This window comes from Hemitrygon akajei, chromosome 2 (assembly GCF_048418815.1).
Source record: "Hemitrygon akajei chromosome 2, sHemAka1.3, whole genome shotgun sequence".
Classification (NCBI taxonomy): domain Eukaryota; kingdom Metazoa; phylum Chordata; class Chondrichthyes; order Myliobatiformes; family Dasyatidae; genus Hemitrygon; species Hemitrygon akajei.
The window spans coordinates 16,078,106-16,098,681 of record NC_133125.1 but is presented as its reverse complement, the minus strand read 5'-3'; the positions used below and the strand labels follow the sequence as shown (position 1 = coordinate 16,098,681).

Below are 20,576 nucleotides of genomic sequence, written 5' to 3'. Positions count from 1 at the left end.
AGCTGCAATTACAGACAAATTTTTTACAAGGCCTATTTGTCACCAGATCGAGTCTTCAGCATTCTTAAATGGGAGGATGAACAGCCAGAAATTGTGGTCCATGTAGGTACCAATGACATGGGTAGGACGATTGAAGAGGTTCTGTATAGGGAGTTCAGGGAATGAGGTGCTAAGTTAAAGGGCAGGATCACCAAGGCTGCGATTTCAGGGTTGCTATCCGTGCCACATGCTAGTGAGGCCAGAACCAGGAAGATTATACAGTTTAACACATGGCTAAGGAGTTGGTGTAGGAGGGAGGGCATAAGATTTTGGATCTCTGGGCTCTCTTCTAGGCAAGGTGAGACCCATACAGAAGGGATGGTTTGCATCTGAACTGGAGCGGAACTAATATCCTAGTGGGAAGTTTAGTTAATGCTGGGGTTGAAACTGGAGTTCCAGATTTCAAGAACAGTTAGTGGAGAGGTTGTCCAGGCAGATGTTGGTTAAACCTCAGACAAAGTTAGGAATCAAAAGTTTGAACATCATCTGACTTGTGTCCTGAGCTGCATATATTTCAATGCAAGAAGTATCATAGGAAAGTTGGATGATAGTGCTGAAGATGAGGTAACTGGTTTACAAACAGAAGCAATGTGTAGTGAAGAGAGGCTGTTGATAGGGGGAAATTGCAGAAAACAGTATGAGATGCAAAGGTGGAAAAAAATCAAAATGGTGAATACAGGACTGAAGGTGTTATACTTGAATGCGTGCAGTATACGGAATATGGTAGATGAACTTGCAGCACAGTTGCAGATTGGCAGGTATGATGTTATAGGCATCACTGAATCATGGCTGTAAGAAGATTACAGCCAGGAGCTGAATGTCCAAGGATGCACATTGTATTGAAAGGACAAGCTGGTAGGTAGAGGTAGAGGCATGTAAAAAGTGAAATCAAATTATGATGAAGAGATGACATAGGATCAGAAGGTCTTGAATCATTGTGGGTACTGCTAATAAAATGCAAGGATAAAAAGACCCTGATAGAAGTTGTATACAGACCACGCCCCTAAACAGCAGTAAGGATGTGGTCTACAAATTACAACAGGAGATAGAAAATGCATGCCAAAAGGGCAATATTACTGTAGTCATGGGGGAATTTCAATATGCAGGTAGATTGGGAAAATCAAGTTAATGCTGGATTTCAGGAAGAGGAACTTCCGGAGTGCCAGTGGTTGAGCCCACTAAGGGACCAGCTATACTGGATTGAGTATTGGCAAGGTAGACAGCAGAGCAGCAATGACTGAAATTTCTAGAAGCAATTTGAAAGACATAGGATATATACTGTACACTCCAAAGTGGAAGAAGTATTCTAAAAGAAAGATGACACAACTATGGCTAACAACAGAAATCAAAGCTAACATAAAAGCCAAAAAGAGGACAAATAATAGAGCAAAAATTAGTGAGAAGTTAGAGGATCGGGAAGCTTTTAAAAACCAACAGAAGGCAACTGAAAAAGCCATTAAGAAAGATGGAATACAAAAGTAAGATAGCCAAAAATATTAAAGAAGATACCAAAAGTTTCTTCAGATACATAAGGTGAAAAGAGAGCCTAGAGTGGATATTGGATTGCAGGAAAATGATGCTGGAGAGGTAGTAATGGGGACAAGGAAATGACAGATGAACTGAAGATCATATTGTGTCATTCTTCACTGTGGAAGACAATCGCAGTAAGGTGGAAGTTCCAGGTGTCAGGGGGCATGAAGTGTGTGAAGTTACCATTACTAGAGAGAAGGTTCTTGGGAAACTGAAAGGTGTGAAGGTAGATAGGTCACCTGGACCAGATGGTGTACACCCCAGGGTTCTGAAAGAGGTGGCTGAAGAGATTGTGGAAGTTCTAGTTTTAGTAATGATCTTTCAAGAATCATGAGATTCTGGAATGTTTCTGTAAGACTGGAAAATGGAAAATGCCACTCCTCTCTTCAAGAAGGGAGAGAGGCCAAAGAAAGGAAACTATATGCCAGTTAGTCTGACCTCAGTGGTTGAGAAGATGTTGGAGTTGATTATCAAGGATGAAATCTCAGGATAATTGGAGGCACATGATAAAATAGGCTGTAGTCAGCATGGTTTGCTCAAGGGACAATCTTTGCCGACAAATCTGTAGGAATACTTCAAAGAAACAACAAGTGGGATAGACAAAGGAGAATCGTTTGACGTTGTGTATTTGGATTTTCAGAAGGCTTTGACAAGGTGTCACATATGAGGCTACTTAACAAGCTGTGAGCTCATGGTATTACAGGAAAGATTCTAGCATGGATAAAGCTGTGGTTAATTGGCAGGAGGCAAAGAGTGGGAATAAAGGGAACTTTTTCAGGTTGGCTGCCAGTGACTGCTGGTGTTCCATAGGGGTCAGTGTTGGGACAGATTCTTTTTATGTTATATATCAATAATTTGGATGAAGGAATTGATTGCTTTGTTGCAAAGTTTGCGGACAATATGAAGATCCATGAAGTCAGATAGTTTTGAGGAAGTAGAGGGGCTACAGAAGAACTTAGACAGATTAGGATAATGGGCACAGAAATAGAAGATGGAATACAGTGTCAGAAAGTGTATGGTCATGTGTTTTGGTAGAAGAAATGAGACTATTTTCTAAATGGAGAGAAAATACAAAAAGCTGAGGTGCAAAGGGACTCAGGAGTGCTTGTGCAAGATTCCCTAAAGGTTAATTTGTAGGTTTGAGTCTGTGGTGAGGAAGGCAAATACAATGTTAGCATTCATTTCATGATGACTAGAATATAAAGGCAAAGATGTAAAGTTGAGACTTTATAAAGCACTGGTGAGGCCTCACTTGGAGAATTATGAGTAGTTTTGGGCCCCTAGAGAGGATGTGTTGAAACTGGAGAAGGTTCAAAGGAGGTTCAACTAGAATTAAATGGGTTGTCATTTGAAGAGCGTTTGATGACTCTGGGCCTGTATTCACTGGAAATCAGAAGAATGAGGGGTGATCTCATTGAAACCTATCAAATGGTGAAAGGTCTTGATAGAGTGGATGTGGATAGGATGTTTCCTATGGTGGGAGAGTCTAAGACCAGAGCCTTTTGGCCCAGCTAGTCTGTGACCATCTGTTTATCTGCCTAGTCCTATCAATCTGCAACTGGACCAGAGCTCTCCATACCCCTCTTATATATGTACCTGTGATGTATGGATCCATTTCTTTTAGAGCAATGACTCCCCTTAGCACTACATATGGACAAATGTCTACACATACATATTGATCTGTTGTCTGCTCTCGCTCCCTCTCTCTCTCACTGCAATGTGAATACACCAGTTAATGCCATCTCCTATGTGCGTGCTTTTATTTGATTGATGTGTAGTTCTACAGACACAACAGTACCAATCCAAATTTCTCTCAAGTGTTGCCACTGAACTTGCATCCACTATTTCATTCATTCCACACTTACGCCACGCTTTGAGTGAAGAATTTCCCCCCCATGTTCCCCTTAAATATTTCACCTTTCCTCTTAAAGCTATGCCCTCGAGTTCTAGTCTCACCCAAACTGAAAGGGGATTAGCTTGCTTTTATTTATTTAGAGAGACAGCACAGTAACAGGCCCTTCTGGCCTGATGACCCCACACTGCCCAATTACACCCATGTGACCGATTAACATGTTGCTCTGCAGAACATTGTGGGCATGCTCTGTGGCGCCAGAATATGTGGCGACACTTGTGGACTGTTGCCACACATCCTTAGGTATGTTAGTCGTTAATGCAAATGACACATTTCACCGCATGCTTTGATGAATAGTACCTTGCAAAACACTTAGGCACTTATATATAGCTAGGTTGCACAGTACTGTGTTTGTCAACGTACAGCATTAGGTGAGTTTGTAAATCTGGCGGGAGCAAAGGATGTTGAGAATGGCGAGGAAGGAGCATCATGGGAGAGGTGTTGGACAGGTGGCAGAGAAGGAGTGCCAAAGGCGGGGTATGGCGCAGGTGCACACACACCCAGCTCTGATACACCGGGCAAAGTCACATGATTCCAAACAACTGGTTTATCAGACCATAAGACCATAAGATATAGGAACAGAATTAGGCCATTTGGCCCATCGAGTCTGCTCTGCCATTTCATCATGGCTGATCCAATTTTCCTCTCAACCTCAATCTTCTGCCATCTCCCCGTTATCTCTTCACACTTTGACCAATCAAGAATCTATCAACCTCTGCCTTAAATATACATAAAGACTTGGCCTCCACAGCTTGCTCTGGCAAAGAAATCCACAGATTCACCACTCTCTGGCTAAAGAACTTCTTCCTCATCTCTGTTCTAAAAGGCCATCCCTCCATTCTGAGGCTGTGTCCTCTAGTCTTAGAATTCCTCTGGTCATTACAGAATGACTCTCTAGTGCTTCCTGCTCCCTCCCCTCTCCCTTCCCCTTTTCCCAGTCATGATTCCCCTCTCCCTGTTCCTTCCCATTCTCAGTCCACAACAGAGACTCATATCAGAATCAGGTTTATTATCAGTCACATATGTCAAGAAATTTGTTTTTATTTTTGTGGCAGCAGTATGATGCAATATATAAAATTACTACAGTACTGTGCGCAAGTCTCAGTCACCCTTGCTTATATGTATGTATATGTGCCTAAGATTTTTGCACAGTTCTGTACATTGGGATGAATAAATCAATCTGAGGAACTTGAATCCCTCAGGAGCCACATTCTGCCACCAGTGAGCTGGATTGAAGCAACAGGGTCCAGGCCCGAGAGCAAAAATGAGCCAATGTTTAGCCAATTTAAGCACTGAGCCAGATTAAACACAATAAGGTGTTGAGGCTGAAGGCTGAGGAAGAACTGGTGTTCAGCTCATTACCTGTGTCAACCAGGATCCCCATCTGAGCCAACCCCGACTACCTGCGTTTGACCCATCTCCCCCTCTCTTTGCTGTTACCATCAGGTGGGAACTTGGTCCCATTCTGCTAGGTTTGGAGCACTGCAGGCATCAGGCTCCTGGACCAACCTCACTCACCTCAGCACTGAACTGGCTCCAGGGCTAGGGTTGCACCTTTGGGAGCTCTGCGTTTCATGTTCTGTATGTAATTTGATTATTTTTTTTATTGTTTTGCATGGTTTGATCATTTTTTAGCACAGTCTTTGTTGTGTGGGGTTTTTCGTGTTGTTTCCTTCTTCTGTGACTTCAAGCGTGTAGCTAGTTTAATAGTTTGATAATAAGTGCACCTTGAACTTTGATAGCTTCAATAGGTAGTGTGAAACCTCCTGTCTCCAACATTCCCTTCCTATTGAACACAGAGACGCTGAATCCGAACAGCTTGTTTTTCCACTGGAAGAAAAGGAAGCTTCAGGAGGCTAATTAGCTCTTCTCCGGAAACAGAGGGATACTGCACGTGTGCAGATAACTCTCCCGCTTTCTGCTCTCATGCCAAAGATGTGCTGACTGGTAGGTTGCTCAGCTATTGTCGATTACTTTCAGTGTGGTTTGAAGGGGATGTGGCTGAGAATAGGTGAAACGTTCCAACCTTTTTTATGCCATGGACCCCTACCTTTAACCGAGGGGTCTGTGGACCCCAAGATGGGAACTCCTAGACTAAAGGAAAATAAGTGTGTGTGTGTGTGTGGGGGGGGGGGGAATTGATGGGATTGCTCTGGACACTCTATTGACTTGGGATTGGTATTGGTCTATTATTGTCACATGTGCCTAAATACAGTGAAAAGTTTGGCTGTCATACTGTTCATACAGATCTAATTGTTACACAGTACATTGTGTAGTACAAGATAAAACAATGACAATGCAAAATAAAATGTAAAAGCTTCAGAGAGAGTGCAACGCAGGATCACTGCAAGATCATTTTGAGGTAGATTGCCAGGCCAAGTGTCCATCTCATTGTAGAAAGGGTCTATTTAAGAGTCTGATATCAGTGATAGTTGCTGCCCTTGATCCTACTGGTAGGTGCTCTCCAGCTTTTGTACCTTCTGAGGGGAGGAGACAGAGTGTCCAGGGTGGGAGGGGTCTTTGATTATGCTGACTGCTTTACTGAGGCAGTGAGAAGAATAGACAGAGTCCATAGAGAGCAGGCTGGTTTCTGTGATGTGCTGAGCCGTGCCCACAACCCTCCGCAGTTTCTTGCGGTCACGTGCAGAGCAGTTGCTGTACCAAACTGAACTGCATCAAGACAGAACGCTTTCTGTGGCGCATCAATAAAAAATTGCTAAGAGTCGTTGAAGACATGTCGAATTTATTTAGGCTCCTGTGGAAGTGGGAATGCTGGTACACTTTCTCGGCCGTAACATCAACCTGGTTGGACCAGGTCAGGCTACTATACCTAGGAACATGATTGGAATGTCTTAAATTCATGGGGCCTCTTTTCCCTGCGCTTCCCATAAACAGACAGGGCTTAGGCTGTCGCTTCTAGGAGGAGTGGGAAATGTGAGGCTGTTTGCTGACGAAATGAAGTATCAGCAATTGTCTCCAGGAATCTTCCATTGTGCAGTGATTGGAAGTAACAGGGATAGGTCTGGAAGTGACTGACAGAAACTGGATTGGATCCTGGGTAACTACGTGCTTCTACCCCACTGTGTACCTTGATACGGACACTTGGTACAATGCCTTGAAGTAAAGATTTCTGATTTCTCCTCACAGAATGAGAGTGGGCTTCACTGGATTCAGCTATTTGCCCCTCACTGCATTTCCCTCACACACTGGCTGCCAATCTGACTAACCTGTCTAAACAGCAGATGGTTTATAATACTTTAACATCACCAGCTGGATCACGGTCTAACGCTCTGTGAAGTGGGTGCCAGTGCCTTTAGTGCTGACCCAAAACAATTCTCTTTTGCAGAAAAATCCATAGCTTCTATGGGACAATGGGAAGCTCTGGCACTTTCCTGTCAAGAACTAATCTGAATCTGCTTGGTTTTATTGATCATGATGATGTGTAATCACATTGGCAGCACTGCTGGCCAGCCACCAACAATATCATTCAGAAATCAAACCGCTCAGTGTTTAGACTGACAGGGAGGAGCTGCTTCAAGGAATGGATGCTTTGTGTGGAGCTCATGGCTACTTAAGCAACTTGCCAATCATCAGAAACACAGAGAAGCTGAAGAAAGCCTCTTCAAAAATTGGATCAGTAATTCATACAATGACATGTTATATTCAATACAGATGTTCTGCCCAACAGTGTGTGGGAGAATTTTATTTTACATGTTTCATATTTTGTTACAACATAGGAGGACATTCTGCCCACTGAATCAATGCAGGCTCTCAGACCAATCTTACACTCAGTGGCCACATTATTATGTTCCTCCTGTACCTAATAAAGTGGCTACTGAAATGTGTATTTGTGGTTTTCTGCTGTATTTGTGGTAGTCCATCAAGGTTAGACATGTGACATGTTTCTCAGTAAGACGAAAGAGAGGATTGTGGACTTCAGGAAGGGTAAGATGAAGGAACACATACCAATCCTCATAGAGGGGTCAGAAGTGGGGAGAGAACCAGTTTCAAGCGAGCAGTTTCAAGATCTCTGAGGATCTAACCTGGTCCCAACATATCAATGTAGTTATAAAGAAGGCAAGACAGTGGCTATACTTCATAAGGAGTTTCAAGTGATTTGACATGTCAACAAATACACTCAAAAACTCCTATAGATGTACATTGGAGAGCATTCTGACAGGCTGCATCACTGTCTGGTATGGGGGGGGGGGGGTTAGGGGTTACTGCACAGGACCGAATGAAGCTGCAGAAGGTTGTAAATCAAGTCAGCTCCATCTTGGGCACTAACCCACAAAGTACCCAGGACATCTTCAGGGAGTGGTGTCTCAGAAAGGCAGCGTTCATTATTAAAGACCTCCAGCACCCAGGGCATTCCTTTTTCTCCCTGTTACCATCAGGTAGGAGATACAGAAGCCTGAAGGCACAGACTCAGTGATTCAGGAACAGATTCTTCCCCTCTGACATCTGATTCCTAAATGGATATTGAACCATTGGACTACCTCACTTTTAAAAAAAATATACAGTATTTCTGGTTTTGCATGTTTTTTAATCTATTCAATATACGTATACTGTAATTGATTTACTTATTTATTTATTATCATTATTATTATTATTATTATTTTAATTTTTTTCTTCTATATTATGTATTGCGTTGAACTGCTGCTGCTAAGTTAACAAATTTTACATCACATGCTGGTGATAATAAACCTGATTCTGATTCTGATTCAATGTTGTAACAGGTGGTTATCTGAGTCACTGACAGCTTCCTGTCCCCACTAAATCATTCAGAGTCTTCCCCAGTCAGAAGCCCTGGATGAACTATAAGATCCGAGATTTGTTGAGGGCCAGATTGGATACATTCAAGTCTCTGGAGACCATGAATGCTACAAGAGGTGCAGGTATGATCTCCGGAAAGCCATTTCACTGGCAAACTGGAGATTCCAGACCAAAATAGAATCAATGAGGGATGTTGAACAACTGTGGCAGGGTTTGAATGCTATAATTTCAGGCAAAGTTGAATCAAGTGACATGGGGTACAGCAGGGCTTTGCTTCCAGATGAGCTCAATGCTTTCTGTGCTCACTTTGGCTGTCAGAATGTGGAGGAACCATCGTGAACCCTCACTTCTCCTGTGGATCCTTTGATCTCAGTATCTGAAGCTGATGTGCGGGTTGCCTTCAGCATGGTGGATCCAAGGAAAGCATCTGGACTGGACAGGGTACCTGACCACTTGGCTGGTGCGTTCAATGATATCTTTAACCTCTTGCTTTGGGAGTGTGTGCTGTCCACCTGCTTCAAGCAGGCTTCAGTGATGCTGGTGCCCAAGAGGAGCATGGCGACCTGCCTCAGTGACTATGGCCCAGTGCCACTTACATCCATAGTGACAAAGTGTTCTGAGAGTCTGGTGATGAAGCATATTAGCTCCTGCCTGAGAGGCAACTTGGATCCACTCAATTTTGCCTCCCAGAGCAGCAGGTCCCTGGAACATCTGGATAGCAAAGATGTGTACATCAGGATGATATTTATTGATTACTGCTCAGCATTTAATACCATCATCCTCTCAAAGTTAATCAATTAGCTCCAAAACCTTGGCCTCAATACCTCCTTGTGCAATTGGATCCTGGATTTCCTCACTTGTAGACCCCAGTCCGTTCAGATTGGCAAGAACATTTCATCCATGATCTCCATCAGGACAAGTGCACTACAGGGCTGTGTGCTTAGCCCCTGCCCTACTTGCTTTACACCCATGACTGTGTGGCTAAGCAAAGCTCCAAACCATACTCAAGATTGCTGATGACACCATTGTTATGGGCTGCAACAAAGATGGTGATGAATCAGCATACAGGAGGGAGAGTGAAAATTTAGCTGAGAGGTGTAATAATAACAACCTCTCACTCAATGTCAGCAAGACCAAGAAATCGATTGTATTCAGGAGAGGGAAACCAGAGGTCCATGAGCCAGTCGTCATCAGAGGATCAGAGGTGGAGAGTGTCAGCAACTTTAAATTCCTTGGTGTTACTATTTCAGGGAACCTGTCCTGGACCCAGCATGTAAATGCAACTGCACAGAAAGCACGGCAGTGCCTCTGCTTCCTCGGGACTCTGTGGAGGATCGAAATGACATCAAATACTTTGCTGAACTTCTATGGATGTGTAGTGGAGGTTGTATTGACTTACTGTATCACGGGCTGTTATGGAAACACCAATGCTTTTGAATGGGAAATCCTACAAATATAGTGGATTTGGCCCATTATATCACGGGTAAAGCCCTCCCAACCATCGAACCCATCAACATGAAATGTTGTTGTCGGAATGCAGCATCCATTATCAGAGATCCTCACCACCTGCGCCATGCTCTTTGCTTGCTGCTGCCATCAGGTAGAAGGTACAAGAGCATTGGGACTCATACCACCAGGCTGAAGAACAGTTATTGCCCCACAACCTTCAGGGGATAACAACACTCAATTGCCCATCCATTGAGATGTTCCCACAACCAATGGTCTCACTTTAAGGACTCTCTATCTTGTTATTTCATGTCCTCAATATTTATTGCTATTTATTTATATTTGCATTTGCACAGTTTGCTGTCTTCTGCAGTCTACTTAATCTTTCATTGATCTTGTTATAGTTACTATTCTATAGATTTGCTGAGTATGCCCACAGGAAAATGAATCTCAGGTTTAAATATGGTGACATATATGTACTCTGATAATAAAATATTACTTTGAAGTTTGAACCAGTCTGGGCATTCTCCTCTTATCTCCCTCATTAACAAGGTGATTCACCCACAGAACTGCCACTCACTGGATGTTTTTTGTTTTTCGCACATTTCTCTATAAATTCTTCAGACTGTTGTGCATGAAAATCCAGGAGATCAGCAGTTTCTGAGATACTCAAACCACCCCATCTGACACCAACAATCACACCACAGTCAAAGTCACTTAGATCACATTACTTTCCCATTCTGATGTTTAGTCTGAAAAAAAAAACTGAACTTCTTGACCATGTCTGCATGCTTTTGTGCATTGAGTTGCTGCCACGTGATTGGCTGATAACATTTTTGCATTAATGAGCAGGTGTACAGGCATATCTAATAAAGTGGCCACTGACTGTATTTCCTCTGTCTTTCCCTCGGCAACCTATCCTCCCTCACAAGCTCTTCAACTCCCTCTGATTCTCCTTCCACCCACCTAGACTAGGGACAAATTACAATGTCAAGATAACCTACATCTTTGGGAAGTGGGAATAAACCACAGCATCTTTAGAGAGGGAACTGAGGAGCTTTATCCAGATGCTCTCTGGATTAGAGAGCATGTCTAATGAGGACAGGTTGAGCAAGTTAGAGCTTTTCTGTCTGGAGTGAAGGAGGATGACAGGCGACTTGATAGAGGTGTACAAGATGATAATAGGCATAGATTGAGTAGATATAGATTGACTAATTCCAGTGGGCATAATAATTTTAAGGTGATTGGAGGGAAGTATGTGGGGTGGGGGGGGGGGGCGATGAAAGAGGAAAATTATTTTTTTACCTAGAGTGTGGTGAGTATGTGGAGCTCACTCCAGGGTTGGTGGTACAGGCAGATACATTAAGGCAGGGATTCCCAACATGGGGTCTGCAGACCCCTCGGTTAATAGTATGGGTCCATGGTGTGAAAAAGGTTGGGAACTCCTGCATTAGGGGCATTTAAGAAACTCTTAGGTAGGCACACGAATAAGAGAAAATAGAATGCTATGTAGAAAGGAAGGGTTAGGTTGATCTTCGAATAGGATAAAAGGTTGGGACAAACTGTGGGCCAAAGGGCCTGCTCTGAGCTTTAGTGTTCTATGTTCCTATGCATCACTCATAACATTATGAGGTGGATAGGGTGGACTGCAGGTGAATGGTAGATGAAAGTAGAGAACATAGATTTAGCATAAGTGTTAAGAGATTTGAAAGAGTTTTAAGAGGTCCATCCTCCCCTCAAAGAGTGTCAGAGGTGTCCTTTTGGAAGGGGTCATTTCTCCCCCAGAGAGAGAGACTAGGTTGATTCCAGAGATGAGAGGGTTAGACTATGAGGAGAGATGGAGTCGCCTGGGACTGTACTTGCTGGAATTCAGAAGGATGAAGGGAGATCTTATAGAAACATATAAATTTGTGAAAGGGAGAGAAAAGATAGAAACAGGAAAGTTCTTTTCACTTGTAGGTGAGATTAGAACTAGGGGACATAGCATCAAGATTCAGGGGAGCAGATTTAGGATGGAGATGAGGAGGAACTTCTTTTCCCAAAGAGTGGTGAATCTGTGGAATTCCCTGCTCAATGAAGCAGTGGAGGCTATCTCGGTAAATACACTTAAGACAAAGTTGGATAGATTTTTGCATAGCAGAGGAAGTAAGGGTTATGGGGAAAAGGCTAGAAGATGGAGATGAGTCCATGGTCAGATCAACCATGATCTTATTGAATGGCGGAGCAAGCTCGACAGGCCAGACGACCTATTCCTGCAACACACACAAAATGCTGGTGGAACACAGCAGGCCAGGCAGCATCTATAGGGAGAAGCGCTGTCGACGTTTCGGGCCGAGACCCTTCGTCAGGACCCTTCCTCGTGTTGACCTATTCCTGCTCCTATTTCTTATGTTTTTGTGTTCATTGTTTTGTTTGGCTGTACTCATTTATGATTGAATGACAATTTGACTTCAACCTCAACTTGACTTGCAAGTACCTGGAATATACTGTTTGAGAGAGTGGCGGAAGCAGAGTAACCAACAGCATTTACAAAGTGTTTAGATGAGCGCTTTAAGAGCTTAGGGATAGAAGGCTATGGACAAGCACTGGAAGTTGGGGTTAGTTTGCTTGAGTCCCCACCAGCTAGCATGGACATGATGGGCCGGTTGACTCTGAGCCTATGTCCCTGGGCCAACCCCAGGGAGAACATACAAATATCACTCACAACACCAGAGGTTAGGAGCAAACCTGGGCCTCTGGAACTACACACCACTGGTCTAGATCCGGCTGAAAGTTCTGATAGCCTTCCTTGCTGTCCAGTACACCCCCAATCTTGAAGTCAACTGCAAATTTGCTGATCCAGTTAACCACATTATCATCCAGATCATTGATATAGATGACAAACAACAATGGACCTAGCACCGATCCCTGGGGCACACCATTAGTCACAACACATCAAGTATAGTCCACATTTTAATTGCAGTGAGTCTTTATAGCTCCACCTTTTCAGCAGTTGGCGAGTTAGAGACTCCTTGGTTGAAATGTAATTTCCCTAATGTTTCCTCAGATCCCTGTATCAAATATTACAACTCCCTGCAATCCAGTTAATAAACTCACTGCTAATGGAAATAGAACATTTCTATCTGAGCCTCTTAAAATTATGTATACCTCGATTTTTTGAACTCTTTTTTACTCCAAAGAAAACAATCCCAACCCAATCCACTTTTATTAACAGTTAAAATTCTACAGCCCTGACACTATCCCCATAAATTTCCTCAATAGCCTCTCTGGTACAATTGTATGGTATCTAGGGTGCTGGGACCAGAGGAATGAAGTACAGATGGTAAGGTCTGAAGGTCGAAACTCCTGGGTTGGCTTGTCTGGAGGTCAGAGGCCAATGTCTGTGAGTTCGGACCAGAGACCGGAGGTTGGACACCTGACGTTTGCATGTCTGTGAGTATGGGGCCAAGGGTCTGTGTGTGAGTGGGTGGGAAAGGGGCATTTTTTTGCTGTTTATAAATACAGGAGATTCTGCCGATGTTGAAAATCCAGAGCAAAACACACAAAATGCTGGGGGAGCTCAGCAGGTCAGGCAGCATCTAGGGAGAGGAGTAAACAGTTGATGTTTTGGGCCGAGACCCACCATGATGTTGTTGTTGGTCAGTGTTGCCATTGTACTGGTTTTATTCTGTTGTTCTGTTGAACATTGTGGGCGTGATATGTTGGCACTGGAATATGTGGCAACATTTCCGGGCTGCTCCCAGAACATCCTTCGGTGTGTTGGCTATTAACACAAACAACATAGTTCACTGTGTGTTCGATGTACATGTGATAAATAATCTGAATCTAGTTTATTACCAGGGGAGAAAGATAAGGGAGGAATGTAATAAATTAAAGTTCAAAGTATAATTTATTATCAGAGAACATATATGTCACCTCATTTAAACCTGTAATTCTTTTTCTGCTGTCATACTTAGCAAGTCTATAGTACAGTAACTTTAAACTGTAAACAAACTGCTCAAATGCAAATATATATAAATAGCAATAAATAATGAGCATGAAATAACAAGATAAATGAGTCCTTAAATTAGTGTTGTTACCCCCTTTTGTTCAAAAGCCTCATGGTTGAGGGGCAGTAACAGTTCTTGAACCTAGTGATGCAAGTCCTGAGGCTCTTGTATCTTCTACCTGACGGCAGCAGTGAGAAAAGAGCGTGGCCTGGGTGGTGAGCATTTTTGGTGAAGGATGCTGCTTTTCTGTGGCAGCATTTCATGTAGATGTGCTCAATGGTTGGGAAGGACTTACTGTGATGTACTGCGCCGAATCCAATATATTTTGTAGGATTGTCCACTAAAAGGCATTGGTTTTCCCATACCACACTGTAATGCAGCCAGTAAGCACACTTTCCACCACACATCTATAAAAGTTTTTCCAGGGTTTTTGATGACATGCCAAATTTCCACAGATTCCTGTGGAAGTAAAGATGCTGTCATGCTTTCTTCACAATTATATTTATATAATGAGTCCAGGACAGGTCCTCTGAGATAGTGATACCCAGAAATTTAATGTTATTGACCCTCTCCACCTCTGATCCTCTGGTTTCCATCTCCTGAAGTATACTATCAGTTCCTTGGTCTTATTGACATTGCGTGAGAAGTTGTTGTTAAAACACCACTCATCCAAATTTTCAGTCTCCCTCCTGTACGCTGATTCATCACCACCTTTGATATGGCCCTCAACAGTGGTGTCATCAGCAAACGTTGGAGCTGTACTTAGCCACACAGTCATAGGTGCAAAGCGAGTAGAACAGGGGGCTAAGTACACACCCCTACGATGCTCCTGTGCTGATGGAGTTTGTAGAGGAGATGTTTTTGCCAATCCAAGCAGACTGGGGTCTACAAGTGAGGAAATCCAGGATCCAATTGAACAAGAGGGCATTGAGGCCCAGGTCTTGGAGTTTACTAATTAGTGTAGAGGAGATGATGGTGGTAAATGCCGAGCTGTAATCAATAAAGAGTATCCTAATGCATGCACCTTTGCTGTCCAGATGTTCCAGGGTTGTGTGAAGAGCCATTGAGATAGCATCTGTTGTAGACCTGTTGCTTCAGTAGGCAAATTGGAGCAGATCCAAGTTGCCACTCAGACAGAAGCTGATATGCTTCAACACCAGCCTCTCAAAACACTTCATCACTGTGGATGTAAGTGCCATAGGGTGATAGTCATTGAGGCAGGTTACCACGCTCTTCTTGGGCTCAGTATGGTTGAAGCTTGCTTGAAGCTGGTGTGTACCATACACTACCGGAACGAGAGACTGAAGATATCTGTGAATACACCAGCCAGTTGGTCAGCACAGGTCATCAGTACTTAGCCAGGTACTCCGTTCAGACAGGATGCTTTCCTTGTATTCAATCTCTTAAAGGCAGCCCACACATCAGATACCGAGACTGAAGGGACATCGGGAGACATGGGGCTGTGCGATGGTTCCTCCTTGTTCTGGTGATCAAAGTGAGCACAGAAGGCATTGAGCTGATCTGGAAGCATAGCTCTGCTGTCCCCTATGTTGCAGCACTTAACTTTGAAAGAGGATATGGCATTCAAACTCTGCCTCAGCTGTCGAGTAACCTTCGTTGATTCCAGTCTAGTCCAGAATCTCCACTTTGCCCGAGAGAAGGGTTTCCAGAGATCATACCTGCACCTCTTGTAGCATTCCTGATCTCCAGACTTGAATACCTCTGATCCGGCCCTCAGCAGATTCCAGATTTGATTGCTTATCCAGGGCTTTTGATTGGAGAAAACCCTGAACGATTTTGTGCAGCCAAGCTCATCCACAACTGTTTTAATAAAGTCAGTATGATCCTGGTGTAATCATTCAGGCCCTCAGATGAGTTCTTGACTCAAGGCAATCCTGTAACCATTCCTCTGCCTCCCACGACCACCGTTCAGTAGTCTTGATCTCTGGAGCCTTGCTCTTTAGGCTCTGACTGTATGCAGGGTGTAGGAGTACAGCCAAATGATCTGACTTGCCAAAATGCGGTCTCGAAAAGGAACGATAGGCATTCCTTATCGTAGTGTAGCAGTGGTGCAGTGTGTTGATTTCACTACTGCAAGTTAGTCGTATTTTAAACGTAGTCATTCATTCAGTATTTTATATGTGGTTTACATCGTCTGTAAGCAATTTAATTGTTTAACATCTTATCTTAATAACAATCTTTAATTCAGCCGTTCAGCTGTCAATTCAACTCCTTGCAAGTCACTAATTGGTAATTAACTGTATTTATAGAAAAGAGCCTGAACATGTTGGCTTTCACTTAAACCTTCCATCAAAGTCTGTCAAAGTTTCACAAAGCATTGCTAGTTGTCACTAATGGTTGCTACTAACTTCCATCAAGCTGAGTGCATTGTATGGGTCTGGGTGTAGTCCAAAGCAGTTAAAAGAAAGCACACTATTCAGTTCCTTATTCTACCCTCCCTAAGGAAATTCGTACTCTATCTTATCAAGAATGCAGAGCCATAAAATGCAATAACATATTGGATGCATGTGTGAACTTGGCAGCTAGCTAACCAATCGAAATACATCAGCATTTAGTGTCAATTTATGTACATACAATCAGTCTGTGTATGTAAGCTAATCTTATCTACATATGGCCACACTCAATATTTACTTGTACATTGTGCTTTATAGGATTGCCTTTATATTTACATTTATTGTTTTTTCACACTGCATCAGATTTGCAGTAACAATTATTTTGTCCTCTATTACACTTGTGTCCGGAAGAATGACAATAGACAATCTTGAATCTCGAATCAGATCTGCACTTGTCCCCAAGGTTCTTTTGATCAGTATCATTACAGAGAAGATATGCCGTGTGCCCAACATTCTTCAATGTAATCCTTAATTTGCTAGGATTGTGGACCTTGACTATTATTCATGAAAAATTTAGAATGCTTGTCTTTTTGTAAAAGAAATAATAAATAGCTGGTAGTGAATTGGAATTCGAGTGCATTCATCAACGGCTAGAGTTCGCTTTGTGGTTCACAACATCACAGGAACTGCGTGATTGAATTATACTTGTACAGCTCACGACCATGTTATTTATTATCCTTCATCTGCTTCCACATTTGTAATCCCAAAGGTACAACTGGAACCTAGCACGCCCATATGCCTCGTTTTATTTCCTCATATGCTCTTGTGATGGAGCATCATTTTGGGAAAATAACTCCAGTGGGATATGTGGTAAACTATTTTCCAGGATGAAAGCATTATCAATGGCTTTGCTATTAGCATTTTTGCTGTAGGCTATTGCATTTATGGCATTTTGGCCAGCTGCAAGCACACTTGAATGCATCTTTATATATTCAACCAAATTTGCTTCACTATATCAAATGATAAGATATTTCATTCTTTTCATCGCAAACTTTTCTCCAACCTTTCATAATGTACACCTACTGCAGTCCTATGAGGAACTATTTCTTTAAACCGCTTTCACCTCTTCTATTCTTATGCCAAACAGCAAATACAGAGTTCATTCTTCCAGACCAGGGGTTCCCAACCTGGGATGCATGGACCCCTTGCTTATAGGTGTTGGACCATGGCATAAAAAAGGTTGGGAACCCCAGTTCTAGACTAAACCCTGGTGGCCTTTATAAATCAGAGTATTGAGTTTAGGAGTTGGGATGTAATGTTAAAATTGTACAAGACATTGGTGAGGCCAAATTTGGAGTATTGTGTACAGTTCTGGTCACTGAATTATAGGAAAGATGTCAACAAAATAGAGAGAGTTCAGAGGAGATTTACTAGAATGTTACCTGGGTTTCAGCACCTAAGTTACAGAGAAAGATTGAACAAGTTAGGTCTTTATTCTTTGGAGCATAGAAGGTTGAGGGGGGACTTGATAGAGGTATTTAAAATTATGAGGGGGATAGATAGAGTTGATGTGGAAAGGCTTTTTCCATTGAGAGTAGGGGAGATTCAAACAAGAGGACTTGAGTTGAGAGTTAAGGGGCAAAAGTTTAGGGGTAACATGAGGGGAACTTCTTTACTCAGAGAGTGGTAGCAGTGTGGAACGAGCTTCCGGTAGAAGTGGTAGAGGCAGGTTCGATTTTGTCATTTAAAAAAAAACTGGATAGGTATATGGACAGGAAAGGAATGGAGGGTTATGGGCTGAGTGCGGGTCAGTGGGACTAGGTGAGAGTAAGTGTTTGACACGGACTAGAAGGGCCGAGATGGCCTGTTTCCATGCTGTAATTGTTATATGGTTATATATGGTTAAACCCATCCTTTCAGCTTTCTTATTTGTCCTCTACTCACAAGACAAATTAAGCGGATAATATCTTTCCCCTTCCTGATGAATTCTTCCCTTTTGATTTTCACCATAGGCAATAGCATTACGGCAGGGTAGAGTTGCTGCTCAACAGCTCCAGTGACCAGGTCTGATTTAGTGCTGTCTCTGTGGAGTTTGCATGCACTTCTGTGATGTGGTTTCCTCTGGATATGCCAGCTTCCTTCCACATCCCAAAGCGGCGCGGAGGCCACTTCAAAAGCTCCTCCTAGTCTATAGTTTATGATAGAATCCTTGGGGATTTAATGGAAAATGTAGAGAAAATAAAAAAGGGATTAGATTTGTGGGTGTGAACAGAAGGGCCTATTTTCATTCTCCATAACACTCTGTGACAGCTTTGTTTCTCTCTATCAAAAGCCAACATATTGACAACCTTAGAGCACATGATCAAATCTCCATAAGAAATAAGCCAAGGCTAATGGTAATTTGACAATCATGGATGGTTAAAATTACTCATATTCCAAACTTTGGACAATTGACCTGGAAACATGGGGTTGAACTCCATTATAGCAATGAGGACATTTTAATTTATTTCAAATAACATGAAAAGTAACATCAGTATTGGTAATTATGGGTCTGGCAGTTGCATTTAAAAACACTCTGTTTCACCAGTATAACTTTAGGAAAGGAAACCATTCATTCCTGTCTGCATGTGATTCACGACGCACTAACAACCAAATGACCTAGAAAGGCATTCAGGTCAAGTCTGATGAAAGACAGACATAAAATGCTGGCTCTAACATTGGTAAAAATCCCAAGAACAAATAAAAATAAATGATATCAATCTTTTTCTGTGTCTTAAATAACCATTAAACTGTATAAACCACATACACTCAGTAACAGACACAAAATGCTGCAGGAACTCAGCAGGCCAGGCAGCATCTATGGAAAAGAGTAAACGATCAATGTTTTGGAATGTGACTCTTCATCAAGACTGGAGGAAAAGATGAGAAGTCAAAATGAGAAGTACAAGGTGGTTTGATCTGATCAACAACTGAATCTCTTGACCATTTCTGCATGCTTTTATGCATTGAGTTGTTCCACATGATTGGCTGATTAGATATTTGCATTAATGAGCAGGTGTACAGATGTACCTATTAAAGCAGCCACTGGGTATATGCTCTCAGTATTAGGGAGATATACTTTCCTACTGCTGTAAGATAGAAAAGCTTCAGGAGTTGGGTATTCTAAAAATTGTCCAGATACTTTCTGTCAATAAAATCATACAATAATCCCATGCAGTAATTGGAGCCAGTGACTCTCAAATTAAATTAGGTTCACCAATAAGGCCATTCTCACAATTTAATGCTAACTTCAATGTTTTTGGGTTAGATCTAATTTTACTGTTTATGCAATATGCCTTCTATTTTATTGCCGATTCTCTCTGCTATTTTCCAATTTCACCCATATGCTAAATTTATTTAAACTTCACCTTGTAAAAATGTCTTTTCTTCCTGTTCTGTTCCTAGTGGTAGTTAAATCCTAAACCCATTCTCCTGAATTGCTTCTCCAGACATGCAGAAATCTTTCCAGCTTTCATCCTCTTGGCAGGATCAAAGCTGCCCAGTTAAAGTTATAAATTACTGACCATTCACTGTCTCATCTTAACCTCCTTAATCATTTTGTCTTAAGCATTTCTCTGCAACTCTGTTGAACTTCCCTTTCAGGAGAAAGTGACTGAGAGTATTCCCACAGAAGGTCATATATTCCCACAGTGACAGTCTTGAGAAAACCTGAGCCTGTGAGTACATTCTTCATCAGAGAGCTTCGGGTAGTGTCTTTGAGGACTCTCTGGGAGTGGGCTCTTTGCTGATGGGAACATCCCTTCCTCCTACCAGGATCGCTAGACCTATATTAGAGACTGCAGTAAAGGAGAGCTGTCAGTAATCTGGTAGGGTAACATAACTGTTGGAAACGTATAGAATTCATAGCCACCGACATTGGGTTGGGGCTCACCGTAAGAAGCTGGTCTGATGTGATGAGGTAATTACATAAAGGGCTTTTACCACACTTTGTGTTCAGGTTTTTAGTGTTCAGTAAATGAGATGCTATGGTTTTCTCCAAACATAAAATGCCTCCACTATTTTATTTGTGAAAACCTACCGTCTCACTACTGAGGTTTCACGGAATGAAAATCACAACGGCTAATTGCTGGAAAAAAATAGAGCAACACACACAAGATGGTAGAGGAACTCAGCAGGCCAGGCAGCATCCATGGAAAAAAGTACAGTAGACGTTTCAGACTGAGACCCTTCAGCAGGAAATAGAGAAAATACTCCCTATTAATTTAAATATACTGCATTCTCTGGAAAGATGGTAAGCAGTATGCAGTAATTTTTTTAAAAGTTAATTTAAAGACACAAAAGGGTAACAAGACCTTTTGGTTCAACAAACCCCATCGCATAATTACACTCATATGATCGATTAACCTCCTTACCCGTATGTCTTTGGACTGTGGGAATAAACTGGAGTACCCGGAGGAAGCCCACACAGCCAACTGGAGAAGGTACAAACTCTGCAGACAGTGGTGGTGATCGCAGATCCCTGGCACTGCA

General features: G+C 42.4%; 1 long non-coding RNA gene across 2 annotated transcripts in view; it reads left to right on the top strand.

The window, feature by feature from the left end:
- The first annotated feature begins 5,279 nt into the window (after positions 1-5,279).
- The window catches only part of LOC140737245 (uncharacterized), a 34,517-nt gene continuing 19,220 nt past the window's right edge, over positions 5,280-20,576 (top strand). For both annotated transcript variants that reach the window (XR_012101086.1, XR_012101087.1), the window contains exon 1: positions 5,280-5,428. This is a non-coding gene — a long non-coding RNA (uncharacterized lncRNA). The remainder of the gene's footprint in view (positions 5,429-20,576) is intronic.